Consider the following 26630-nt stretch of genomic DNA (forward strand, 5'->3'; position numbering starts at 1 on the left):
TAGAATGGTCTGAGCTTTAGACATTCATTTAACAATAATATTGTCAAAAATATCTAGTTGTAATATACACCCATCTATCTTAATGTTTATTTGTATCTTGATGATTCATCTGTTAATTTAAATATTCAATTTTATGTATTAATATTATCTATAAGTTCTTGAATTTCTTTTTGTTCCACATTTAATCTGCCCGATTAGAGGGGGGGGGGTTCTTTTATGTGTTGTATTGTCTTTTTGTTGTATAAAATTCAATAAAAAGAGTTAAAAAAATAAATAAGACAGTGTCAATGCTGCTTGAGTAGCCGTGGTCAAGCAGCGGCAGAGCGTTCCTCTCACCAGTCGGAGAGGAACGCTTTGCCGCTTCGGATGCTTTGACTGAAATATTCGTGATTACTCATGCTACTTAACCGATGGCTTGACCACGGCTTCCCAAGCAGCATTGACACTGTCTTGAAGAATTTGTATGCATTCATGCTTTTTTCAAGTGTCTACCACTCTCACCTTGAGCCTTTTGAGCCCCTCCGTCTTTGAAGAAACTTTGTACCTACCAGGTTCTTCCCTCATCTAATACGGTGCCCCTCTGCCCTTCACTTTCACGTTTGTCCTAAGGAAGACCCCATCAGTAAGGATCATAACCAACCTACATTCGCTTTGGGGTCGAAACGTCGACACATTTCTGATGCCAGTACTGTCAATAGTGCATTATGTACTGTGTTACTCTTCTGTACACGGCTATGTGAAAACATTCAGCTATCTGTAAAGGATTTTTCTATGTACATATGGCAATGAGTAATTATGCCTAACAATTTGATTGTGATACTTCTGAGAATTCTATCTCACTTGCCTCACTACCTCACTCAAGTCACTTTCCTCCCCTCCACCCCACCGAGTTGGGCACACCAACGTCTTTTATTCAAATGCTGTATATACATTGTTTGTTTAAACTAATAATTTCCAGGTGCTAAGTGTGAATAAACAACACTCTAGCACAAAGTAGTTCTTCTTGTTATTTGTTCTTTGATATTGTTTTTGAAACTACTTTTGAAATACAGCTGTACTGGGACCACTACTTCCTATACTACTCCTACATCGCAGCAAAGACCTGGAACAAACTCCCGCTCAACATCAGATGTTCCCTCACTCTGCACACATTCAGGAAGAACCTCAAGACTTGGCTCTTTGGCTGAATCTGAGCTGCACGACCCCCCCCAGGTGAGTAGCATTCTTATTGAAATCAAAAAGAGAGTAAGGGATTGTCCACTAGCAAGTGAGACGAAGATTACTCCTATTCCCCTTGTAGGAATTTTATGAAACAAAAGAAGGAGTATCCCCAACAGAAAATTAGAGAAATTCTATGGAGGGTGGACCCTTTGGCATAAACGAAAAGTGTATCCTTTTATTTAAAACCCCTAACTCACCAGCCTAGCGGTGACATGCTTCATCATCGGGGTCCACCCTGGTGGCCTAGCGTCACCAAGGTGTGCTTCGACACCTGAACTACAGTGGAGCGGGTTGTGACTGTAAGTGCAAAAAAATTTGTGTTAAAAATTGTCCTGGTTTAACTCGAGAATATAATTTTTATTATGGAGCAACTGAACAATGTTAAAAAATAAATAGTGGCGAGATGCTGGTAGGCAAGTTACGACCAAGGCATCTCTATATGTGTTGGTGTGAATTGGTCGACATGTTTCTACCAATGGGCGAGTGCCCGGTATTCCTCAGGACCAAAAGACAGGTAGACGGAAGGTGTGGGCCCCCTAAAAGGCGCACCCTATCCTGATCCCCTGTGGACCCGCTGGCAAATTGCTAGGGGTGTATGCGCTCAATTGAATAAGTGAGCAGGCAGGAAAAATCTGAAAAACAAGAGACTTAATTAAGGGCTCTTAGGTGCTTCATCGGGCATGCTTCACAAATCCCTGATTGACGGATTGATTGATTGATTGAGAGATGTGCAGTGTTACACTGAGGGCTGTGGAATGGTAGGTTGAGAGTAGTGTATGTGAGCTATGGGATGATAGACTGAGAGTAGCAGGGTGTGAAAACCAAGTGTTGCAGTGCAAATCCCTGATTGACGGATTGATTGATTGAGAGACGTGCAGTGTTACACTGAGGGCTATGGGATGGTGGGTTGACAGCAGTGCGGTGTGTTTATCGAGTGTTGCATTGCCACACTGAGATCATGCAGTGTTACACTGGGGGCTGTGGGTAGACTTAGAGATGCCCACTTTGTCTACTGAATCTTTCACTGTCACACCAAGAGTAGTGCAGTGTTACGCTGTGGGATGGTAGGTTGAGAGTAACGTGGTGTGCATACCGAGTGTTGCAGTGTCACACTGAGAGCCGTTCAGTGTTACACAGAGGGCTATGGGATGGTAGGCTGAGAGATGCCCACTGTGTCCACTGAATCTTCACTGCCACACCAAAGGTCATGCAGTGTTACACTGTGGAATATGGGATGGTGGGCTGAGATTAGTGCAGTGTGCATACTGAGTGTTACAGTGTCACACTAAGAGCTGTGCAGTGTTACACGGAGGGCTGTGGGACGGTAGTTTGACAGTAGTGTAGTGTGTATACCAAGAATTGCATTGTTATACCAAGAGATGTGTGTATACTGACTGTTGCAGGGCCACACTCACACTGAGAGCTGTGCAGTGTTACATTGAGAGCTGTGGGATGATAGGCTGAGAGTAGAATGGTGTGTATACTGAGTGTTGCAGTGTCACACCAACAACCGTGCAGTGTTAGACTGAGGGCTTTGGGATGGTAGGTTGAGGGTCGTGCAGTGTGTTTACCAAGTTTTTTTGTGTCACACAAAGAGCCGCCCAGTGTTACACTGAGGGCTGTGGGACGGGAGGTTCAGAGTTGTGTGGTGTGCATACTGCCTGTTGCAGTGCCACCCTCACACGAAGTGACGTGCAGCGTTACACCGAGGGCTATGGAATCGTAGGCTGACAGCCGCGTGTAGTGTACACTGAGTGTTGGAGTGTCACGCCAATTTCCGTGCAATATTACACTGAGGGCTGTGGGATGGTAGGCTGAGCGTAGCATGGTGTGTATACCAAGTGTTGCAGTGTCACACCAAAATCTGTGCAGTGTTACACTGAGGGCTATGGGATAGTAAGCTGAGAGTAGCGTGGTGTGTGTACATAATGTTGCAGTGCCATACTGTTACACTGAGTGCTACGGGATAGCGGGTTGACAGCAGTGCAGTGTGTATATATATCAAGTGTTGCATTGCCACACTGAGGTCATGCATGGTTACACTAGGGGCTGTGAAATGGTAGACTGAGAAATGCCCACTCTGACTACCGAATCTTTCACTGTTACACCAAGAGCTGTGCAGTGTTACGCTGTGGGCTATAGTATACTGGACTGAGAGTAGCGCGGTGTGCATACTGAGTGCTGCAGTGCCACACTGAGAGCCGTGCAGTGTTACACTGTGGGCTATAGTATACTGGGCTGAGAGTAGCGCGGTGTGCATACTGAGTGTTGCAGTGCCACACTGAGAGCCGTGCAGTGTTACACTGTGGGCTATAGTATACTGGACTGAGAGTAGCATGGTGTGCATACTGAGTGTTGCAGTGCCACACTGAGAGCCGTGCAGTGTTACACTGAGGGCTATGGGATGGTGGGTTGACAGCAGTGCGGTGTGTTTATCGAGTGTTGCATTGCCACACTGAGATCATGCAGTGTTACACTGGGGGCTGTGGGTAGACTTAGAGATGCCCACTTTGTCTACTGAATCTTTCACTGTCACACCAAGAGTAGTGCAGTGTTACGCTGTGGGATGGTAGGTTGAGAGTAACGTGGTGTGCATACCGAGTGTTGCAGTGTCACACTGAGAGCCGTTCAGTGTTACACAGAGGGCTATGGGATGGTAGGCTGAGAGATGCCCACTGTGTCCACTGAATCTTCACTGCCACACCAAAGGTCATGCAGTGTTACACTGTGGAATATGGGATGGTGGGCTGAGATTAGTGCAGTGTGCATACTGAGTGTTACAGTGTCACACTAAGAGCTGTGCAGTGTTACACGGAGGGCTGTGGGACGGTAGTTTGACAGTAGTGTAGTGTGTATACCAAGAATTGCATTGTTATACCAAGAGATGTGTGTATACTGACTGTTGCAGGGCCTCACTCACACTGAGAGCTGTGCAGTGTTACATTGAGAGCTGTGGGATGATAGGCTGAGAGTAGAATGGTGTGTATACTGAGTGTTGCAGTGTCACACCAACAACCGTGCAGTGTTAGACTGAGGGCTTTGGGATGGTAGGTTGAGGGTCGTGCAGTGTGTTTACCAAGTTTTTTTGTGTCACACAAAGAGCCGCCCAGTGTTACACTGAGGGCTGTGGGACGGGAGGTTCAGAGTTGTGTGGTGTGCATACTGCCTGTTGCAGTGCCACCCTCACACGAAGTGACGTGCAGCGTTACACCGAGGGCTATGGAATCGTAGGCTGACAGCCGCGTGTAGTGTACACTGAGTGTTGGAGTGTCACGCCAATTTCCGTGCAATATTACACTGAGGGCTGTGGGATGGTAGGTTGAGCGTAGCATGGTGTGTATACCAAGTGTTGCAGTGTCACACCAAAATCTGTGCAGTGTTACACTGAGGGCTATGGGATAGTAAGCTGAGAGTAGCGTGGTGTGTGTACATAATGTTGCAGTGCCATACTGTTACACTGAGTGCTACGGGATAGCGGGTTGACAGCAGTGCAGTGTGTAAATATATCAAGTGTTGCATTGCCACACTGAGGTCATGCATGGTTACACTAGGGGCTGTGAAATGGTAGACTGAGAAATGCCCACTCTGACTACCGAATCTTTCACTGTTACACCAAGAGCTGTGCAGTGTTACGCTGTGGGCTATAGTATACTGGACTGAGAGTAGCGCGGTGTGCATACTGAGTGCTGCAGTGCCACACTGAGAGCCGTGCAGTGTTACACTGTGGGCTATAGTATACTGGGCTGAGAGTAGCGCGGTGTGCATACTGAGTGTTGCAGTGCCACACTGAGAGCCGTGCAGTGTTACACTGTGGGCTATAGTATACTGGACTGAGAGTAGCATGGTGTGCATACTGAGTGTTGCAGTGCCACACTGAGAGCCGTGCAGTGTTACACTGAGGGCTATGGGATGGTGGGTTGACAGCAGTGCGGTGTGTTTATCGAGTGTTGCATTGCCACACTGAGATCATGCAGTGTTACACTGGGGGCAGTGGGTGGACTTAGAGATGCCACTTTGTCTACTGAATCTTTCACTGTCACACCAAGAGTAGTGCAGTGTTACGCTGTGGGATGGTAGGTTGAGAGTAGCGTGGTGTGCATACCGAGTGTTGCAGTGTCACACTGAGAGCCGTTCAGTGTTACACAGAGGGCTATGGGATGGTAGGCTGAGAGATGCCCACTGTGTCCACTGAATCTTCACTGCCACACCAAAGGTCATGCAGTGTTACACTGTGGAATATGGGATGGTGGGCTGAGATTAGTGCAGTGTGCATACTGAGTGTTACAGTGTCACACTAAGAGCTGTGCAGTGTTACACGGAGGGCTGTGGGACGTAGTTTGAAAGTAGTGTAGTGTGTATACCAAGAATTGCATTGTTATACCAAGAGATGTGTGTATACTGACTGTTGCAGGGCCACACTCACACTGAGAGCTGTGCAGTGTTACATTGAGAGCTGTGGGATGATAGGCTGAGAGTAGAATGGTGTGTATACTGAGTGTTGCAGTGTCACACCAACAACCGTGCAGTGTTAGACTGAGGGCTTTGGGATGGTAGGTTGAGGGTCGTGCAGTGTGTTTACCAAGTTTTTTTGTGTCACACAAAGAGCAGCCCAGTGTTACACTGAGGGCTGTGGGACGGGAGGTTCAGAGTTGTGTGGTGTGCATACTGCCTGTTGCAGTGCCACCCTCACACGAAGTGACGTGCAGCGTTACACCGAGGGCTATGGAATCGTAGGCTGACAGCCGCGTGTAGTGTACACTGAGTGTTGGAGTGTCACGCCAATTTCCGTGCAATATTACACTGAGGGCTGTGGGATGGTAGGCTGAGCGTAGCATGGTGTGTATACCAAATGTTGCAGTGTCACACCAAAATCTGTGCAGTGTTACACTGAGGGCTATGGGATAGTAAGCTGAGAGTAGCGTGGTGTGTGTACATAATGTTGCAGTGCCATACTGTTACACTGAGTGCTACGGGATAGCGGGTTGACAGCAGTGCAGTGTGTATATATATCAAGTGTTGCATTGCCACACTGACGTCATGCATGGTTACACTAGGGGCTGTGAAATGGTAGACTGAGAAATGCCCACTCTGACTACCGAATCTTTCACTGTTACACCAAGAGCTGTGCAGTGTTACGCTGTGGGCTATAGTATACTGGACTGAGAGTAGCGCGGTGTGCATACTGAGTGCTGCAGTGCCACACTGAGAGCCGTGCAGTGTTACACTGTGGGCTATAGTATACTGGACTGAGAGTAGCATGGTGTGCATACTGAGTGTTGCAGTGCCACACTGAGAGCCGTGCAGTGTTACACTGTGGGCTATAGTATGCTGGGCTGAGAGTAGCGCGGTGTGCATACTGAGGGCTGCAGTGTCACAGTGAGAGCCGTGCAGTGTTACACTGTGGGCTATAGTATACTGGGATGAGAGTAGCGCGGTGTGCATACTGAGGGTTGCAGTGCCACACTGAGAGCCGTGCAGTGTTACACTGTGGGCTATAGTATGCTGGGCTGAGAGTAGCGCGGTGTGCATACTGAGGGCTGCAGTGTCACACTGAGAGCCGTGCAGTGTTACACTGTGGGCTATAGTATACTGGGCTGAGAGTAGCGCGGTGTGCATACTGAGTGTTGCAGTGCCACACTGAGAGCCGTGCAGTGTTACACTGTGGGCTATAGTATACTGGACTGAGAGTAGCATGGTGTGCATACTGAGTGTTGCAGTGCCACACTGAGAGCCGTGCAGTGTTACACTGAGGGCTATGGGATGGTGGGTTGACAGCAGTGCGGTGTGTTTATCGAGTGTTGCATTGCCACACTGAGATCATGCAGTGTTACACTGGGGGCTGTGGGTAGACTTAGAGATGCCCACTTTGTCTACTGAATCTTTCACTGTCACACCAAGAGTAGTGCAGTGTTACGCTGTGGGATGGTAGGTTGAGAGTAGCGTGGTGTGCATACCGAGTGTTGCAGTGTCACACTGAGAGCCGTTCAGTGTTACACAGAGGGCTATGGGATGGTAGGCTGAGAGATGCCCACTGTGTCCACTGAATCTTCACTGCCATACCAAAGGTCATGCAGTGTTACACTGTGGAATATGGGATGGTGGGCTGAGATTAGTGCAGTGTGCATACTGAGTGTTACAGTGTCACACTAAGAGCTGTGCAGTGTTACACGGAGGGCTGTGGGATGGTAGTTTGAAAGTAGTGTAGTGTGTATACCAAGAATTGCATTGTTATACCAAGAGATGTGTGTATACTGACTGTTGCAGGGCCACACTCACACTGAGAGCTGTGCAGTGTTACATTGAGAGCTGTGGGATGATAGGCTGAGAGTAGAATGGTGTGTATACTGAGTGTTGCAGTGTCACACCAACAACCGTGCAGTGTTAGACTGAGGGCTTTGGGATGGTAGGTTGAGGGTCGTGCAGTGTGTTTACCAAGTTTTTTTGTGTCACACAAAGAGCCGCCCAGTGTTACACTGAGGGCTGTGGGACGGGAGGTTCAGAGTTGTGTGGTGTGCATACTGCCTGTTGCAGTGCCACCCTCACACGAAGTGACGTGCAGCGTTACACCGAGGGCTATGGAATCGTAGGCTGACTGCCGCGTGTAGTGTACACTGAGTGTTGGAGTGTCACGCCAATTTCCGTGCAATATTACACTGAGGGCTGTGGGATGGTAGGCTGAGCGTAGCATGGTGTGTATACCAAGTGTTGCAGTGTCACACCAAAATCTGTGCAGTGTTACACTGAGGGCTATGGGATAGTAAGCTGAGAGTAGCGTGGTGTGTGTACATAATGTTGCAGTGCCATACTGTTGCACTGAGTGCTACGGGATAGCGGGTTGACAGCAGTGCAGTGTGCATATATATCAAGTGTTGCATTGCCACACTGAGGTCATGCATGGTTACACTAGGGGCTGTGAAATGGTAGACTGAGAAATGCCCACTCTGACTACCGAATCTTTCACTGTTACACCAAGAGCTGTGCAGTGTTACGCTGTGGGCTATAGTATACTGGACTGAGAGTAGCGCGGTGTGCATACTGAGTGCTGCAGTGCCACACTGAGAGCCGTGCAGTGTTACACTGTGGGCTATAGTATACTGGGCTGAGAGTAGCGCGGTGTGCATACTGAGTGTTGCAGTGCCACACTGAGAGCCGTGCAGTGTTACACTGTGGGCTATAGTATGCTGGGCTGAGAGTAGCGTGGTGTGCATACTGAGTGTTCCAGTGCCACACTGAGAGCCGTGCAGAGTTACACTGTGGGCTATAGTATGCTGGGGTGAGAGTAGCGCAGTGTGCATACTGAGCGTTGCAGTGCCACACTGAGAGCCGTGCAGTGTTACACTGTGGGCTATAGTATGCTGGGCTGAGAGTAGCGTGGTGTGCATACTGAGTGTTGCAGTGCCACACTGAGAGCCGTGCAGAGTTACACTGTGGGCTATAGTATGCTGGGCTGAGAGTAGCGCGGTGTGCATACTGGGTGCTGCAGTGCCACACTGAGAGCCGTGCAGTGTTACACTGTGGGCTATAGTATGCTGGGCTGAGAGTAGCGCGGTGTGCATACTGAGTGTTGCAGTGTCACACTGAGAGCCGTGCAGTGTTACACTGTGGGCTATAGTATGCTGGGCTGAGAGTAGCGCGGTGTGCATACTGAGTGTTGCAGTGCCACACTGAGAGCCGTGCAGTGTTACACTGTGGGCTATAGTATGCTGGGCTGAGAGTAGCGCGGTGTGCATACTGAGTGTTGCAGTGCCACACTGAGAGCCGTGCAGTGTTACACTGTGGGCTATAGTATGCTGGGCTGAGAGTAGCGTGGTGTGCATACTGAGTGTTCCAGTGCCACACTGAGAGCCGTGCAGAGTTACACTGTGGGCTATAGTATACTGGGATGAGAGTAGCGCGGTGTGCATACTGAGTGTTGCAGTGCCACACTGAGAGCCGTGCAGAGTTACACTGTGGGCTATAGTATGCTGGGGTGAGAGTAGCGCAGTGTGCATACTGAGTGTTGCAGTGTCACACTGAGAGCCGTGCAGTGTTACACTGTGGGCTATAGTATGCTGGGCTGAGAGTAGCGTGGTGTGCATACTGAGTGTTCCAGTGCCACACTGAGAGCCGTGCAGAGTTACACTGTGGGCTATAGTATACTGGGATGAGAGTAGCGCGGTGTGCATACTGAGTGTTGCAGTGCCACACTGAGAGCCGTGCAGAGTTACACTGTGGGCTATAGTATGCTGGGCTGAGAGTAGCGCGGTGTGCATACTGGGTGCTGCAGTGCCACACTGAGAGCCGTGCAGTGTTACACTGTGGGCTATAGTATGCTGGGCTGAGAGTAGCGTGGTGTGCATACTGAGTGTTCCAGTGCCACACTGAGAGCCGTGCAGAGTTACACTGTGGGCTATAGTATACTGGGATGAGAGTAGCGCGGTGTGCATACTGAGTGTTGCAGTGCCACACTGAGAGCCGTGCAGAGTTACACTGTGGGCTATAGTATGCTGGGCTGAGAGTAGCGCGGTGTGCATACTGGGTGCTGCAGTGCCACACTGAGAGCCGTGCAGTGTTACACTGTGGGCTATAGTATGCTGGGCTGAGAGTAGCGCGGTGTGCATACTGAGTGTTCCAGTGCCACACTGAGAGCCGTGCAGAGTTACACTGTGGGCTATAGTATGCTGGGGTGAGAGTAGCGCAGTGTGCATACTGAGCGTTGCAGTGCCACACTGAGAGCCGTGCAGTGTTACACTGTGGGCTATAGTATGCTGGGCTGAGAGTAGCGTGGTGTGCATACTGAGTGTTCCAGTGCCACACTGAGAGCCGTGCAGAGTTACACTGTGGGCTATAGTATGCTGGGGTGAGAGTAGCGCAGTGTGCATACTGAGCGTTGCAGTGCCACACTGAGAGCCGTGCAGTGTTACACTGTGGGCTATAGTATGCTGGGCTGAGAGTAGCGTGGTGTGCATACTGAGTGTTGCAGTGCCACACTGAGAGCCGTGCAGTGTTACACTGTGGGCTATAGTATGCTGGGCTGAGAGTAGCGTGGTGTGCATACTGAGTGTTCCAGTGCCACACTGAGAGCCGTGCAGAGTTACACTGTGGGCTATAGTATGCTGGGGTGAGAGTAGCGCAGTGTGCATACTGAGCGTTGCAGTGCCACACTGAGAGCCGTGCAGTGTTACACTGTGGGCTATAGTATGCTGGGCTGAGAGTAGCGTGGTGTGCATACTGAGTGTTGCAGTGCCACACTGAGAGCCGTGCAGAGTTACACTGTGGGCTATAGTATGCTGGGCTGAGAGTAGCGCGGTGTGCATACTGGGTGCTGCAGTGCCACACTGAGAGCCGTGCAGTGTTACACTGTGGGCTATAGTATGCTGGGCTGAGAGTAGCGCGGTGTGCATACTGAGCGTTGTAGTGCCACACTGAGAGCCGTGCAGTGTTACACTGTGGGCTATAGTATGCTGGGGTGAGAGTAGCGCAGTGTGCATACTGAGTGTTGCAGTGTCACACTGAGAGCCGTGCAGTGTTACACTGTGGGCTATAGTATGCTGGGCTGAGAGTAGCGTGGTGTGCATACTGAGTGTTCCAGTGCCACACTGAGAGCCGTGCAGAGTTACACTGTGGGCTATAGTATACTGGGATGAGAGTAGCGCGGTGTGCATACTGAGTGTTGCAGTGCCACACTGAGAGCCGTGCAGAGTTACACTGTGGGCTATAGTATGCTGGGGTGAGAGTAGCGCAGTGTGCATACTGAGTGTTGCAGTGTCACACTGAGAGCCGTGCAGTGTTACACTGTGGGCTATAGTATGCTGGGCTGAGAGTAGCGTGGTGTGCATACTGAGTGTTCCAGTGCCACACTGAGAGCCGTGCAGAGTTACACTGTGGGCTATAGTATACTGGGATGAGAGTAGCGCGGTGTGCATACTGAGTGTTGCAGTGCCACACTGAGAGCCGTGCAGAGTTACACTGTGGGCTATAGTATGCTGGGCTGAGAGTAGCGCGGTGTGCATACTGGGTGCTGCAGTGCCACACTGAGAGCCGTGCAGTGTTACACTGTGGGCTATAGTATGCTGGGCTGAGAGTAGCGTGGTGTGCATACTGAGTGTTCCAGTGCCACACTGAGAGCCGTGCAGAGTTACACTGTGGGCTATAGTATACTGGGATGAGAGTAGCGCGGTGTGCATACTGAGTGTTGCAGTGCCACACTGAGAGCCGTGCAGAGTTACACTGTGGGCTATAGTATGCTGGGCTGAGAGTAGCGCGGTGTGCATACTGGGTGCTGCAGTGCCACACTGAGAGCCGTGCAGTGTTACACTGTGGGCTATAGTATGCTGGGCTGAGAGTAGCGCGGTGTGCATACTGAGTGTTCCAGTGCCACACTGAGAGCCGTGCAGAGTTACACTGTGGGCTATAGTATGCTGGGGTGAGAGTAGCGCAGTGTGCATACTGAGCGTTGCAGTGCCACACTGAGAGCCGTGCAGTGTTACACTGTGGGCTATAGTATGCTGGGCTGAGAGTAGCGTGTGTGCATACTGAGTGTTGCAGTGCCACACTGAGAGCCGTGCAGTGTTACACTGTGGGCTATAGTATGCTGGGCTGAGAGTAGCGTGTGTGCATACTGAGCGTTGCAGTGCCACACTGAGAGCCGTGCAGTGTTACACTGTGGGCTATAGTATGCTGGGCTGAGAGTAGCGCGGTGTGCATACTGAGTGTTGCAGTGCCACACTGAGAGCCGTGCAGTGTTACACTGTGGGCTATAGTATGCTGGGCTGAGAGTAGCGTGGTGTGCATACTGAGTGTTGCAGTGCCACCCTGAGAGCCGTGCAGTGTTACACTGTGGGCTATAGTATGCTGGGCTGAGAGTAGCGCGGTGTGCATACTGGGTGCTGCAGTGCCACACTGAGAGCCGTGCAGTGTTACACTGTGGGCTATAGTATGCTGGGCTGAGAGTAGCGCGGTGTGCATACTGGGTGCTGCAGTGCCACACTGAGAGCCGTGCAGTGTTACACTGTGGGCTATAGTATGCTGGGCTGAGAGTAGCGTGGTGTGCATACTGAGTGTTCCAGTGCCACACTGAGAGCCGTGCAGAGTTACACTGTGGGCTATAGTATACTGGGATGAGAGTAGCGCGGTGTGCATACTGAGTGTTGCAGTGCCACACTGAGAGCCGTGCAGAGTTACACTGTGGGCTATAGTATGCTGGGCTGAGAGTAGCGCGGTGTGCATACTGGGTGCTGCAGTGCCACACTGAGAGCCGTGCAGTGTTACACTGTGGGCTATAGTATGCTGGGCTGAGAGTAGCGCGGTGTGCATACTGAGTGTTCCGGTGCCACACTGAGAGCCGTGCAGAGTTACACTGTGGGCTATAGTATGCTGGGGTGAGAGTAGCGCAGTGTGCATACTGAGCGTTGCAGTGCCACACTGAGAGCCGTGCAGTGTTACACTGTGGGCTATAGTATGCTGGGCTGAGAGTAGCGTGTGTGCATACTGAGTGTTGCAGTGCCACACTGAGAGCCGTGCAGTGTTACACTGTGGGCTATAGTATGCTGGGCTGAGAGTAGCGTGTGTGCATACTGAGCGTTGCAGTGCCACACTGAGAGCCGTGCAGTGTTACACTGTGGGCTATAGTATGCTGGGCTGAGAGTAGCGCGGTGTGCATACTGAGTGTTGCAGTGCCACACTGAGAGCCGTGCAGTGTTACACTGTGGGCTATAGTATGCTGGGCTGAGAGTAGCGTGTGTGCATACTGAGTGTTGCAGTGTCACACTGAGAGCCGTGCAGTGTTACACTGTGGGCTATAGTATGCTGGGCTGAGAGTAGCGCGGTGTGCATACTGAGTGTTGCAGTGCCACACTGAGAGCCGTGCAGTGTTACACTGTGGGCTATAGTATGCTGGGCTGAGAGTAGCGCGGTGTGCATATTGAGTGTTGCAGTGCCACACTGAGAGCCATGCAGTGTTACACTGTGGGCTATAGTATGCTGGGCTGAGAGTAGCGCGGTGTGCATACTGAGTGTTGCAGTGCCACACTGAGAGCCGTGCAGTGTTACACTGTGGGCTATAGTATGCTGGGCTGAGAGTAGCGCGGTGTGCATACTGAGTGTTGCAGTGCCACACTGAGAGCCGTGCAGTGTTACACTGTGGGCTATAGTATGCTGGGCTGAGAGTAGCGCGGTGTGCATACTGAGTGTTGCAGTGCCACACTGAGAGCCGTGCAGTGTTACACTGTGGGCTATAGTATGCTGGGCTGAGAGTAGCGCGGTGTGCATACTGAGTGTTGCAGTGCCACACTGAGAGCCGTGCAGTGTTACACTGTGGGCTATAGTATGCTGGGGTGAGAGTAGCGCAGTGTGCATACTGAGCGTTGCAGTGCCACACTGAGAGCCGTGCAGTGTTACACTGTGGGCTATAGTATGCTGGGCTGAGAGTAGCGCGGTGTGCATACTGAGTGTTCCAGTGCCACACTGAGAGCCGTGCAGAGTTACACTGTGGGCTATAGTATGCTGGGCTGAGAGTAGCGTGGTGTGCATACTGAGTGTTGCAGTGCCACACTGAGAGCCGTGCAGTGTTACACTGTGGGCTATAGTATGCTGGGCTGAGAGTAGCGCGGTGTGCATACTGAGTGTTGCAGTGCCGCCCTGAGAGCCGTGCAGAGTTACACTGTGGGCTATAGTATGCTGGGCTGAGAGTAGCGCGGTGTGCATACTGAGTGTTGCAGTGCCACACTGAGAGCCGTGCAGAGTTACACTGTGGGCTATAGTATGCTGGGCTGAGAGTAGCGCGGTGTGCATACTGAGTGTTGCAGTGCCACACTGAGAGCCGTGCAGTGTTACACTGTGGGCTATAGTATGCTGGGCTGAGAGTAGCGCGGTGTGCATACTGAGTGTTGCAGTGCCACACTGAGAGCCGTGCAGTGTTACACTGTGGGCTATAGTATGCTGGGCTGAGAGTAGCGCGGTGTGCATACTGAGTGTTGCAGTGCCACACTGAGAGCCGTGCAGTGTTACACTGTGGGCTATAGTATGCTGGGCTGAGAGTAGCGCGGTGTGCATACTGAGTGTTGCAGTGCCACACTGAGAGCCGTGCAGTGTTACACTGTGGGCTATAGTATGCTGGGCTGAGAGTAGCGCGGTGTGCATACTGAGTGTTGCAGTGCCACACTGAGAGCCGTGCAGTGTTACACTGTGGGCTATAGTATACTGGGATGAGAGTAGCGCGGTGTGCATACTGAGTGTTGCAGTGCCACACTGAGAGCCGTGCAGAGTTACACTGTGGGCTATAGTATGCTGGGCTGAGAGTAGCGCGGTGTGCATACTGAGTGTTGCAGTGCCACACTGAGAGCCGTGCAGTGTTACACTGTGGGCTATAGTATGCTGGGCTGAGAGTAGCGCGGTGTGCATACTGAGTGTTGCAGTGCCACCCTGAGTGCCTTGTCTAGTTTACAATTTGTGTCAGGCACAATGCTTGTGTGGCGGATGGGGGCCCTATGGGACCTAAAGGGTGACAGTAACATATCTCCTGAAGGCATGCTGCTTGAATTACAGCAGAGCATTAATAAGAACAGAGAGAGACAGCGTGTGAGGAACCCCCATGGGCGGGCTTCCAGCACAGCTCCTAATTGGCACCTTCACAGTGCCAAGGGGCTCATGTGCTGCACAGCAGAATATTAATTAGTGCAGATATGAAGCATTCTAAATCCATAGCTGGAAAGCAGCTGCACCATGAAAAACAAGTGACAGCAAAACATAAAAATACAGTTTGTAAAAGATGCATATAGGAAAGTAACATCACTCATCCACTGTCAGACTCTAAACACAGCGAAAGGTGCCCACGTCGTGCCAAAAAACCCACTCTGTACAAGCATTTAGAAACAACATAAACAATTATCACTCTCTAAAGGCAGGAGAAGATTATCCTAGATGCAAGGGTATCTCTGGAGAATTCCCATGTGCTGGAGATTCAGACCAAAATGACAAACAAGGTCCAGGCGCTACAGAGAGCGGCACTGAACATATACTTGTAAAACACACATGCTGTAGGAAAGCTCAGTGTAATTGTACCTCCTGCACAGGCCGGCTTTAAGCTGGGGTAAACGCAGCCTGTCAGCACAGAGCCCTGTACCATTTCTAAACCGAGGAACCTTCAGGAGTCACCACAGTACTGTGACTTGGGAAAGCTACCAGCAATTGACAAGCGGGTCGAGGTACAACCATCAATGAAATCAAGCACGAGACCTCAGTTCACCCTACGCTTGCTTCAGGCTCATGTAGTCTGTGCAAGGAATCATGGGCTGAATGAGTTACAGGTCTTAGAAACTTGGCTACTAAATCCACAACAAGAATCCTGTTCTGAAATGGGTTTCAACAGAGTAAGTAATGGCCCGGTGGTCACTGCGAATATATACCTTGCGGTCATTAACCTAATGTGATGTGGGATTCGAAGGATTAGACTGAACCAATGGGCCGGTTGCACCTAATAATAATGCTCTCTAAAAGGAAAACCGAGGGCTAGACACCAGTAAGAAAGCTCAGCGAGTTAAACATTTGCTGCTTCCATCTTGTGTGATGGGCAGGTCAGACGTTCAAACCCTGACAAAGCCAACCCAGTCTTCTAGCCTTCCTAAGCGGGGAAAATGACTACCATTGATTTTGGAATAGGAGTACCTACTTACCTGCAGCTCTTAGAAACGACAGAGGTTCAGTGTGAAGCGCTTTATAAGAAACACGTTTTATTATTTACTAACAGGATGCAATAAGCACTAAAACACTAGAGCTATATTGAGTAGCTTGCTTTGTTGCCAACAACACCTTACAATGCAAGAGCTCTAAGCACCACAGACGAATTCACTATTGTCACAGGCACCCCAGCTCTGGAGCAGGCAAATGGCCACACACGGAGCTCTGTAATACACCGCTTTCTTCTTCGTCATGCAATCGTTAACTGAACGCTCTACGTCATAAACTTTATTGATCACAGTAGACACACCCAGATACCTCCCAACCAATTACGTGACTTTGTAAGGAGTCTGGCAAGGACCACAAGGGTCCTGCTGCACATGATCACACGACACTACAACTGTGAATGATCCAACGTAGACTATTACTCAAACAATAGAAAAATAATACATTTGTTATAATGTCTTTTTTTAGATACAATACAAATTCTAATAATATATCTCTCAGTGTGTGTGAAGAGGGTTGTGTTGTGCTTGTTTGGTACAGTAAGAATCCCAAAGGGCTCATGCAGTCATGTGGGGAGTAGATGTTGACATAGTTGACCCAGTTTGTAAGACACACCTCGTCTCATGAAGTTGTAGATGCAAGAATCTAGGTATGTGGCATTTTTACAGCGCAAACCAGATGAGGAACAGGGTGAAATGGAAGTATACAGTCAACGAATGATTGTAAAGATGCAAAGTTCTTTAAAGAAATGTTTATAGAAGATTGGGGCGATCCTAATGCATGCAGGGCTGCAGATACTGGCTACATACCTAGAGAAGCCCTAGTTTAAACATTTGTTTTCTTCCAGTCTGATTGCCTCAGGGCAGCGAGGTGCTGAAAGCCACCAGAGATGGTGAGGTTGTCAGCCAGATAAGCGGGGGCGCCGCTATGGTCCAGATTGTGCTGGGTTCTTTCACTGCTCATCTCCATGGGGTTCTTCCAGATCTATCCACCTCCCTCTGAGGGGCACTGCCTCTTCTCATTCTGTGCATCCCTCTTGCACCCATCCTGGGTTTCTTTTCTTTAATTATCCTGTGATTAGAGATGTAAAGGTCTGATACCTTGCAGAGTGGAGGTGTCCCCTGCAAGTTCTGGTGAGCCCCGCAGCATCTCTTGCACTGTACAGATTTGATGCTGATTTTCTACACAGGTCTTGGCCTTGCTGCATGGTGAGCTGCTGGTTCCTTATTTCCAGAGTAATGAACAAGCAAGTGGAGTCCACTCCAGCTCTCAGCAGCTTATGGCTGTGCCGGTTACACTAAACCAGGTGGCCTCAATTCCCCACTTTGGGATCAGAAGCAGGGGTGTATTTGAGTTACACTTCCGGAGGAAGTTTCTTCTCAACCAGTCTGGGCCAGTGGGATTTCCATAGTCAGGGTTGGTTATCACCCACTCTTACTGGACTAGGAGGGATAAGCAACTCTCACTGGTCCCCCTGGGGAACACATGAAGTCCCTCATAACTAGTTATTACTTTCACACCCTGTTGTGTGTGCCAGCTGGCAGATGCCACCGGTGTGGTGTGACTGAGAAGCAGTGTGTACGGTGAACTGTGTTCTATGAAGGGCACATTATGTGCCTGAACAAAGTTGTGATTTTCTTGGACGTTGTGCTTCTGCATGGACTTGGCAACGTGTGTGCTGCAGGCCCAAGAGATCAGCCCCAGAGGCGCTATTGATGTTTGGTGATGGGTGGGGCAGGGGCGTGGAACACACTTCTTACCCTCAGGCACCCACTTTCCACATGCTGCCTGACTCTGAGATCCACCCACAGAGAAGATCACGTTGTGCTCAGCGCCGAGGAGTTGCCACGCCCTGGCCCCTGCAGCATTCATACTGAGAGCACGTGGACATGGAAGTGTTCGCTGATAGGGAAGATGTGTGGATTTGGGGTGCGCTAAAACTGCACCTACATCTTATTCCTATTGGGGAGAGGAGGTCTAACGGCTAAGGCAGTTGACCTCGAAGCTAGGGAACTGGGTTCGAGTCTCGGCAATGACGCTGAACATCCTGTGATTCTGGGCAAATCACTTAATCTCCCCCAGCCTAACAAAATATGAATGTGTCCTCTTGTAATGCAACTGGTGCTATGTAAAGTGCTCCAATACCCAATTCGGGTCAAGTTCGCGCTATATAAAACTCTATAAAATAAATAAATAAATACAAATATTCTTCCTTTAAACAAGCAAGGGGAGCTAAAGTCAAATTTTGCTGCAGGATTGTCCATCAGCTGAGGGTTGTTGGCTAGTCCTTGGCACCACCCTGGCTGAGGGAGTCCGAGTGCTCTCCACACTCCTTTGCCCTGGTTGAGGGAGTATGAGTGCTCTCCACACTCCTTACCGCCCTAGCTGAGAGAGTCCAAGTGCTCTCCACACTCCTTTGCCCTGGTTGAGGGAGTATGAGTGCTCTACACACTCCTTACCACCCTGGCTGAGGGAGTCTGAGTGCTCTCCACACTCCTTACCGCCCTGGCTGAGGGCGTCCGAGTGCTCTCCACACTCCTTACCGCCCTAGCTGAGAGAGTCTAAGTGCTCTCCACACTCCTTCGCCCTGGTTGAGGGAGTATGAGTGCTCTACACACTCCTTACCACCCTGGCTGAGGGAGTCTGAGTGCTCTCCACACTCCTTACCGCCCTGGCTGAGGGCGTCCGAGTGCTCTCCACACTCCTTACCGCCCTAGCTGAGAGAGTCTAAGTGCTCTCCACACTCCTTCGCCCTGGTTGAGGGAGTACGAATGCTCTACACACATTCCTTACCACCCTGGCTGAGGGAGTCCGAGTGCTCTCCACACTCCTTTGCCCTGGTTGAGGGAGTATGAGTGCTCTACACACTCCTTACCACCCTGGCTGAGGGAGTCTGAGTGCTCTCCACACTCCTTACCGCCCTGGCTGAGGGCGTCCGAGTGCTCTCCACACTCCTTACCGCCCTAGCTGAGAGAGTCTAAGTGCTCTCCACACTCCTTCGCCCTGGTTGAGGGAGTATGAGTGCTCTACACACATTCCTTACCACCCTGGCTGAGGGAGTCCGAGTGCTCTCCACACTCCTTTGCCCTGGTTGAGGGAGTATGAGTGCTCTACACACTCCTTACCACCCTGGCTGAGGGAGTCCGAGTGCTCTCCACACTCCTTACCGCCCTAGCTGAGAGAGTCTAAGTGCTCTCCACACTCCTTCGCCCTGGTTGAGGGAGTATGAGTGCTCTACACACATTCCTTACCACCCTGGCTGAGGGAGTCCGAGTGCTCTCCACACTCCTTAACGCCCTGGCTGAGGGCGTCCGAGTGCTCTCCACACTCCTTACCGCCCTAGCTGAGAGAGTCTAAGTGCTCTCCACACTCCTTCGCCCTGGTTGAGGGAGTATGAGTGCTCTACACACATTCCTTACCACCCTGGCTGAGGGAGTCCGAGTGCTCTCCACACTCCTTTGCCCTGGTTGAGGGAGTATGAGTGCTCTACACACTCCTTACCACCCTGGCTGAGGGAGTCCGAGTGCTCTCCACACTCCTTACCGCCCTAGCTGAGAGAGTCTAAGTGCTCTCCACACTCCTTCGCCCTGGTTGAGGGAGTATGAGTGCTCTACACACATTCCTTACCACCCTGGCTGAGGGAGTCCGAGTGCTCTCCACACTCCTTTGCCCTGGTTGAGGGAGTATGAGTGCTCTACACACTCCTTACCACCCTGGCTGAGGGAGTCCGAGTGCTCTCCACACTCCTTACCGCCCTAGCTGAGAGAGTCTAAGTGCTCTCCACACTCCTTCGCCCTGGTTGAGGGAGTATGAGTGCTCTACACACATTCCTTACCACCCTGGCTGAGGGAGTCCGAGTGCTCTCCACACTCCTTACCACCCTGGCTGAGGGAGTCCGAGTGCTCTCCACACTCCTTACCACCCTGGCTGAGGGAGTCCGAGTGCTCTCCACACTCCTTACCGCCCTAGCTGAGAGAGTCTAAGTGCTCTCCACACTCCTTCGCCCTGGTTGAGGGAGTATGAGTGCTCTACACACATTCCTTACCACCCTGGCTGAGGGAGTCCGAGTGCTCTCCACACTCCTTAACGCCCTGGCTGAGGGCGTCCGAGTGCTCTCCACACTCCTTACCGCCCTAGCTGAGAGAGTCTAAGTGCTCTCCACACTCCTTCGCCCTGGTTGAGGGAGTATGAGTGCTCTACACACATTCCTTACCACCCTGGCTGAGGGAGTCCGAGTGCTCTCCACACTCCTTAACGCCCTGGCTGAGGGAGTCCGAGTGCTCTCCACACTCCTTAACGCCCTGGCTGAGGGAGTCCGAGTGCTCTCCACATTCCTTAACGCCCTGGCTGAGGGCGTCCAAGTGCTCTCCACACTCCTTACCGCCCTAGCTGAGAGAGTCTAAGTGCTCTCCACACTCCTTCGCCCTGGTTGAGGGAGTATGAGTGCTCTACACACATTCCTTACCACCCTGGCTGAGGGAGTCCGAGTGCTCTCCACACTCCTTAACGCCCTGGCTGAGGGCGTCCGAGTGCTCTCCACACTCCTTACCGCCCTAGCTGAGAGAGTCTAAGTGCTCTCCACACTCCTTCGCCCTGGTTGAGGGAGTATGAGTGCTCTACACACTCCTTACCACCCTGGCTGAGGGAGTCTGAGTGCTCTCCACACTCCTTACCGCCCTGGCTGAGGGCGTCCGAGTGCTCTCCACACTCCTTACCGCCCTAGCTGAGAGAGTCTAAGTGCTCTCCACACTCCTTCGCCCTGGTTGAGGGAGTATGAGTGCTCTACACACTCCTTACCACCCTGGCTGAGGGAGTCCGAGTGCTCTCCACACTCCTTACCACCCTGGCTGAGGGAGTCCGAGTGCTCTCCACACTCCTTACCGCCCTGGCTGAGGGAGTCTGAATGCTCTCCACACTCCTTTACCAGGCGCTACCAGCTCTGCGCCTGCTACAAAGCCTAGGAAGATATTTCCTGTCCTGAATGTTTACATTTTGAACAAAGTCCTCACCTTAAGTTGGCCTTGACTACCCACCACTACCCAAGCTCAGGTATAATAGGGCAGTGAAGGGGCCTTGCTAGTTGCCTTTTTATTCAAGGTCAGAAAGAAGCATAGGATTCTGGAGAAAACATTCTGCTGTGATCTGCCCTGAAGAAGAGGAAACTAAACTGCCCACCAGGTTTAGAGAAGTTAGACCTGCCACCCCCAGCAGATTTAACAACAGGCTAGAGTGGAGTAGCCTGTGTAGAGGCTGTCCGGCAAAATGAGCTGGCCAGGAGCCATGATGACCCGGACCCAGGAATCATCAGAGTGACCAGAGGTCAGAGACCTGAAGAGACGCATCCCAGCCCACTGAGTACTGTACGCATCACCGTGGAGCCCATATCAGCCCCTCTAAAGCAGCAGCGAGACACAGACATGCTTTCTCCTCACTTATGCTCTCTGCAGAGCATCCTATTGGCTGTGGTTGCAAAAGTTGGAAATATCTCTTTAGCCATTACTGTTGCATAGATCATTGTTTGACGTTGTGGTTGAGTCCTAAGCTCGTACCCCAGCTCCTGTGGTTCATCTCCGGAACCTATGGTCCAGCGGATGTCCCCATGCACGTGAGTGAGATATAGGGCCTAGACGTATGCTTGTCTCGGAGACCCTACTTTGGGGGCTATCCCTATTTCAGCACCTGTAATCCCCTGCGAATGGGCAACCGTAGCGTTCTCATTCTGAACTTGGTCCCATTCTGGTTGTTTACTACTTGAACACCTTTCTCTTTTGAAATTAAGTGGGACCTTGTTCATTTAGGCTGATGGACGTTTAGGTTTGTCTTTGGATTTTACTCCATCCTACTGAAGTCTCAGAATCTTTAGGTCAAACCCACTGAGTTAAGCAACCTTGAACACTGGGCATATGAGAAATTGGGCATAGGGCTGATGTATCAAGGTTAATTTGAAACATTGTGACATTCTCTCTGCACCTCTCTCTCAGTGCCTCACTGTGATAAACATAGGCCATACGGAACTGAAGAGTTCACAGAGTGAGTCAGGACCCTCAAACCTTTCCCCGTGGCCATGTAGCTCCTTGCTAGGCGTCATAGACTCCCTTTCCGTCTAATCACTATCATTGTCTTTGGGGTCTGTTTTTTTGTGTGTCATTCAATATTTTAACTGCCATACTTTCCTACATGCACATTTTCAGTTCAAAATTGCTTCTTAATGAATAATAAAGGAAATAAGCAAATCTTAGTATGTGGAAGAGTGGGTGAAATGGACTAGACTTTTTTTATAAACAGATTTTTTATTGGTTTTCGATAGAAAACAGTGCACGTACATACGGCGCCGTAGGCCGAGCAAAAGCAAAAACAGAGAACAGATCCAGGCCCCTCCTCCCACCCTGGTCCATGCCAGCCGGCCTCCCAAAAAGACTCTGCTGAAGCATTGGCTGCAGATGCTCTGCTGGGGAATGCTGAACTGGGAGTTATCGGGGGGGGAGGTGAGGGGGAGAGAAGTGGAGGAAGGCAGAGGTGGAGAGGGGAATGGTGATGTAGGACGGGTGGTGCATTGACACTGCCAGTCCCCATGGCTAAAGAGGGGTCTTAATTATAATGTAATTCAAAAAGTTGAAGGGCCTTGAGTCTTTGTGGTGTGAGACTACAACATCCAAGCTTAGAATGTATAATCTATGAGTGGCTGCCATAAGAGGGGACATTTCTTGTTGGTGTTCGCTAAATTGTGAATAATGCGTTCCATGGCTAGGGTCTGCAACATCTTGGGAAACCAGAAGGATGAGGGTAATGACTCTTTTCTCTTCCAGTAGAGAGCAATCCATTGTTTACCCACTCCTGTCATGTGGTAAGCAAGTGTCCAGTCTGAGCTCGTCATCCCCATCATCTCGGTCGGGCGCATTCCAAGGAGTACTGAGGCAGGATCAGCTGGGATAGGGTATAACAGAATAGCTTTAATGTGCCCCAGAATTTCTTTCTAGAACGTCTGCATAAGCTCACAGTCCCACCACATGTGCGTCAATGTTCCAATCTCTTGGTGGCACCAGCAGCAGAGGTTGGGAGTTTTGGGGTACATGTGTTGGAGGCTGGCGGTCGTTAGATACTATGGGTAAACCAACTCCCTTTGGGGGATGTTGCGTAAGGTATGCGTATGGCCGCCCACAAATGCTCCCAGTCTTTGGGGGTATGTCCTTACCCAAGCCCCTTCCTCACCTTGTTTGGTAAATATGTGGGATGAGGGGTTTCGACTCTTGGAGGGTGCAGTAGGTTTTAGATATTTGTCCCTTCAAGCCTTCGAAAGTCGAGCCCCTGTAATTACTCAGTGGTGGTCCACAGATTCCTTTCATGATTCACTGGGGTCCCTGGGTTCCAATAATGATTCACTGGGGATCCACAGAGCTCAAAAGGTTAAGCACCACTGCTCTAGGCAATTCATTTAGTTGTCTGTTTCTACCACACCATGGTATTGCAGTAGTTACATTGTGCCGTTTCTCGTTGATAACACACCAGCATGCCCTCAATGCGTTTGATATTAAGTTTACTCCTGTGCTTCCACTCCTCATGGTGCCAGCCTCCTGGGGAGGGAAGCTTGAATCTCATTGTGATGCCGGCTGGGGACAGAGGTTGCTTAGGTTTCCACCGCGCAGCTGAGCCCCTCTAGGCTTCCTGCAGAGACCGTGGGTATGTAGCACCTGCCGATCCCTCCTGGGCTCGCCGCACTCTCTTAATTATACGCAGTGCCTTAATTATAGTGTGGATTCCAAAGCTTTCTTCTGTGCATCGACTCGAGGTATCACAACATATTGTCCCCAAGGGTTGCGCAAGGTTTTTCACTAGATGTCAAATGTTCTGCTGTAGACATGCGTGAGGGCCTCCATGTCTGAAATCACAATAGTAAACCTGCAAGGATCCACTTGTCGTGAGGTACTCAAAACTGAGGAAGAAAGGAGTAACCAGGATTATGGGCTTGCAGAGTACCTCTTGATCCTGGTATTCAGATCTCTCCAGCTGGGGCTCCCCTCTAGCCTAGCCTTAGCTTATACCAGAGGCGTTAGTAATCTCTTTGTCAGATTCATCTCTTTCTATGGGAAACTGCATCGTACGCGAGACTCACTTAACGGAACTAACACAGATACTCAATCCTTCAGACTTCTTGGGGCAATGGGCATTCAATGTCCTTCTGCGCTTGGTTTCATCATAGAATTATGTGTTGTCACCAGTAAGGTCAATGGATGAACTTGAACGGGTCCCTCTAGTTTTCACCTGGTCTTCGCCCTATAAGTGGGAAGGAGGTAGATAGAAACGGAGGCGCACACCTTGGTGGTAGAACCATCATAATAAGACATCTAGTAAGGCTTCTTTCTAACGAAGAAGGTGACGATTGTGTACCTTACAAGACAAGAACCATAATGTGTGGGGGTCGGTGCCAATCCTGCACATCTTTAAAACTGTGAGTGGTAACTACGGTTATTCATTATTCCACTTTTTCATCATTAATACACTGGACCTTAGTTTATGCGAAAATGCCACGGTTCACTTTCATGGCTGTCCTTCATCCGAGGTCAAACATCATCCAGACTTAAGGTGTCATCCCTGTGAACGCCTCTTCGCCTTTGTTGGGATTCAAACTGGTGGTCTGCTGTCAGAGTTCAACTCACTGAGCCATGCAGCACCGTCCAGTGAGTCCTTGCTTTGTCAACTACTTCTGCTCTGCAGTCACCCCCCTTTGGATGCCCAGTAGCCTGGTATGGGGGTGCACAGACACCATCAGCTGTCTCTGGAGGGTACACTTCGGGGGTATCCCCAGGGCCTCCAGAGCCCTTTTCTCTGCTAGTGAATGTCACAAAATTGGGGCGTATCTCCACTGCTCTCACAGACTGCCCAGTTCACTGGGGAGGATGTAGAAAACGTCCAAATCGAACGCAGGGGAGGGTGGCACAGCTGTGCCCATCTTTCCAGCCTCGGGTGCAGTAAGGAGACGTGCCACCCGGTAACTACTCACTGCAGTTTGCCAACACTACCGCGGACACAACCGATGTCGGTTCTTTTTGCAGCGTGCGAGATTTGCAGGCCTCTCTCCATGCTGTGTCTTTGATGTGCTTTGATTCCTGTGCCTAAGTAACCAGCCACATTAATAAACACCGCCTGGGGCGCCCTTTCTGCGTCAACATCTCTTCTGTGAATGTGCTTTTGGGAGGAGAGATGTCCTCTAGCCAGAAACATGTCAGGTAAGAGGGGGCAGAGCACTCAGGAGCACAGCCGGCGTGGGGGCGGCAGGTGGCGCTGCCCTCCCCCTCCCTTCAGAACACTGAGCCCGGCCTCCGGGGTGGAACAGAGTGAGCCCTCACTGTTTACCTTCTGGCACCGCCCGCAGCGCATCCAGGGCAAACAACCGTGTCCTCCTCTCGTTCCGGGTTGGGGAGTTCTCGAGTAGACCTGCTCCTCTCTCTGGAAGCTCTTTTCGCCTGACTTTGCTTTCTTTTGTTGGTGCTTAGCCTCCATGTACGTCCGCTCTTTCCCAGGGTTCATAGCGGCTTCGTTTGCTGCTGCAGGAGGTCAACAGCCAAGATGGCGTCTCTCTCTATTCCACATCGGGTTGAGTGGGCCCGAGGCTGGTGGCTCTGTCACTGTGGAACAGCACGAGGTCTGCTGCCCCCTCAACTGCTAGGGCCATCCACCCCGCACCCCTGGGGGTTGTTCATTCATCCTTCTAGTCTTTTTGCATCAGTAAACAGGTAGAGCACAGTTTACCAGGACCCCCCACCCCATAGCAGCTTCATTCTTCAGGTGCTCCCTGCTGCTTTGGTTTGGCCTCATTTGTTTGTCTTCGACCAGGAAGTCAAGGGTTGTTAAGCACACCGAGCTAGGGAGGTATTTCTGTACTTTGATGTGACAAGCAAATGTATTCTGGCTCTTGTAGGTGTAGGTTGCTTCTACTGAAGCTCAAATACCTGATAGCAATGATTTGTGGGTTAAAAGGCCAGGAGTGTGTAATGTTATCAGCGTATGTAAATGAAGGCACTGCGCTGATAGGAGATTAAAGAACTTTATTTCAATTATACAAGTGCAGAGGAGCGCCGGCCGACGCTTCCGATCGCTCTAAGCTCTTCGCGCGCTCTGCCTAAGCTGCGCGCGCAACTTCTCTCATGGCCGTCGCACGTCACGCCTACGTGACGTGCAACAACTAGAATGCGTATGCTACATATCTCCCCCTTTTTATTAAACAAGAAGAGTCACTTACAGTTCATTGTCCAATTCAAAATCTCGGTATCTGGAAGGTCTTACCACCTGCCTTCCACTCCTTGTGACCCTGACTGGGTTCTCCATTAACTCTTGACTCTGAGTCTCAGGGTTTACTGTCCCTTCATTCTCACCACTTCCTCCATGCGTGCTTCTCTCCAGCCTGTCCCATTCCAGTCCTTGACTTCCATTTTCTCCTTCTTCTCCACTTTCCGTTCCCGCTCTATCTCCAACTTGCTGTTCCGCAGCTGCTTGATTCTCCTCCACTTCGGGGCCTCCTTTGTCTTCCCAGTCAGCGTTCTGTTGTTCCCAGCCCAAAACTTTATTGCACCTGGCCATGCGGTCTTGGGACCACACGTTCCCGTCGCTTAGTAAGGCGGCCCGGTCGTACACTTCCACCACTTGCAACGGCTTGCTGTACTTGCTGTCTCCCTTCTTCTGCAGGGTGGCCAATCTTACTCTTACCCACTCTCCTTGCTCCAGACCAGTGCCTTTGACATTCCTTCGTTTGT

General features: G+C 50.8%; 1 long non-coding RNA gene across 1 annotated transcript in view; it reads left to right on the top strand.

Moving 5' to 3' along the window:
- Positions 1-1112: 1112 nt before the first annotated feature.
- Positions 1113-26630, top strand: part of LOC144761234 (uncharacterized) — a 176601-nt gene continuing 151083 nt past the window's right edge. Inside the window, exon 1 of the long non-coding RNA XR_013595639.1 lies at positions 1113-1212. This is a non-coding gene — a long non-coding RNA (uncharacterized LOC144761234). The remainder of the gene's footprint in view (positions 1213-26630) is intronic.

Source organism: Lissotriton helveticus, chromosome 6 (genome assembly GCF_964261635.1).
Source record: "Lissotriton helveticus chromosome 6, aLisHel1.1, whole genome shotgun sequence".
Taxonomy (NCBI): domain Eukaryota; kingdom Metazoa; phylum Chordata; class Amphibia; order Caudata; family Salamandridae; genus Lissotriton; species Lissotriton helveticus.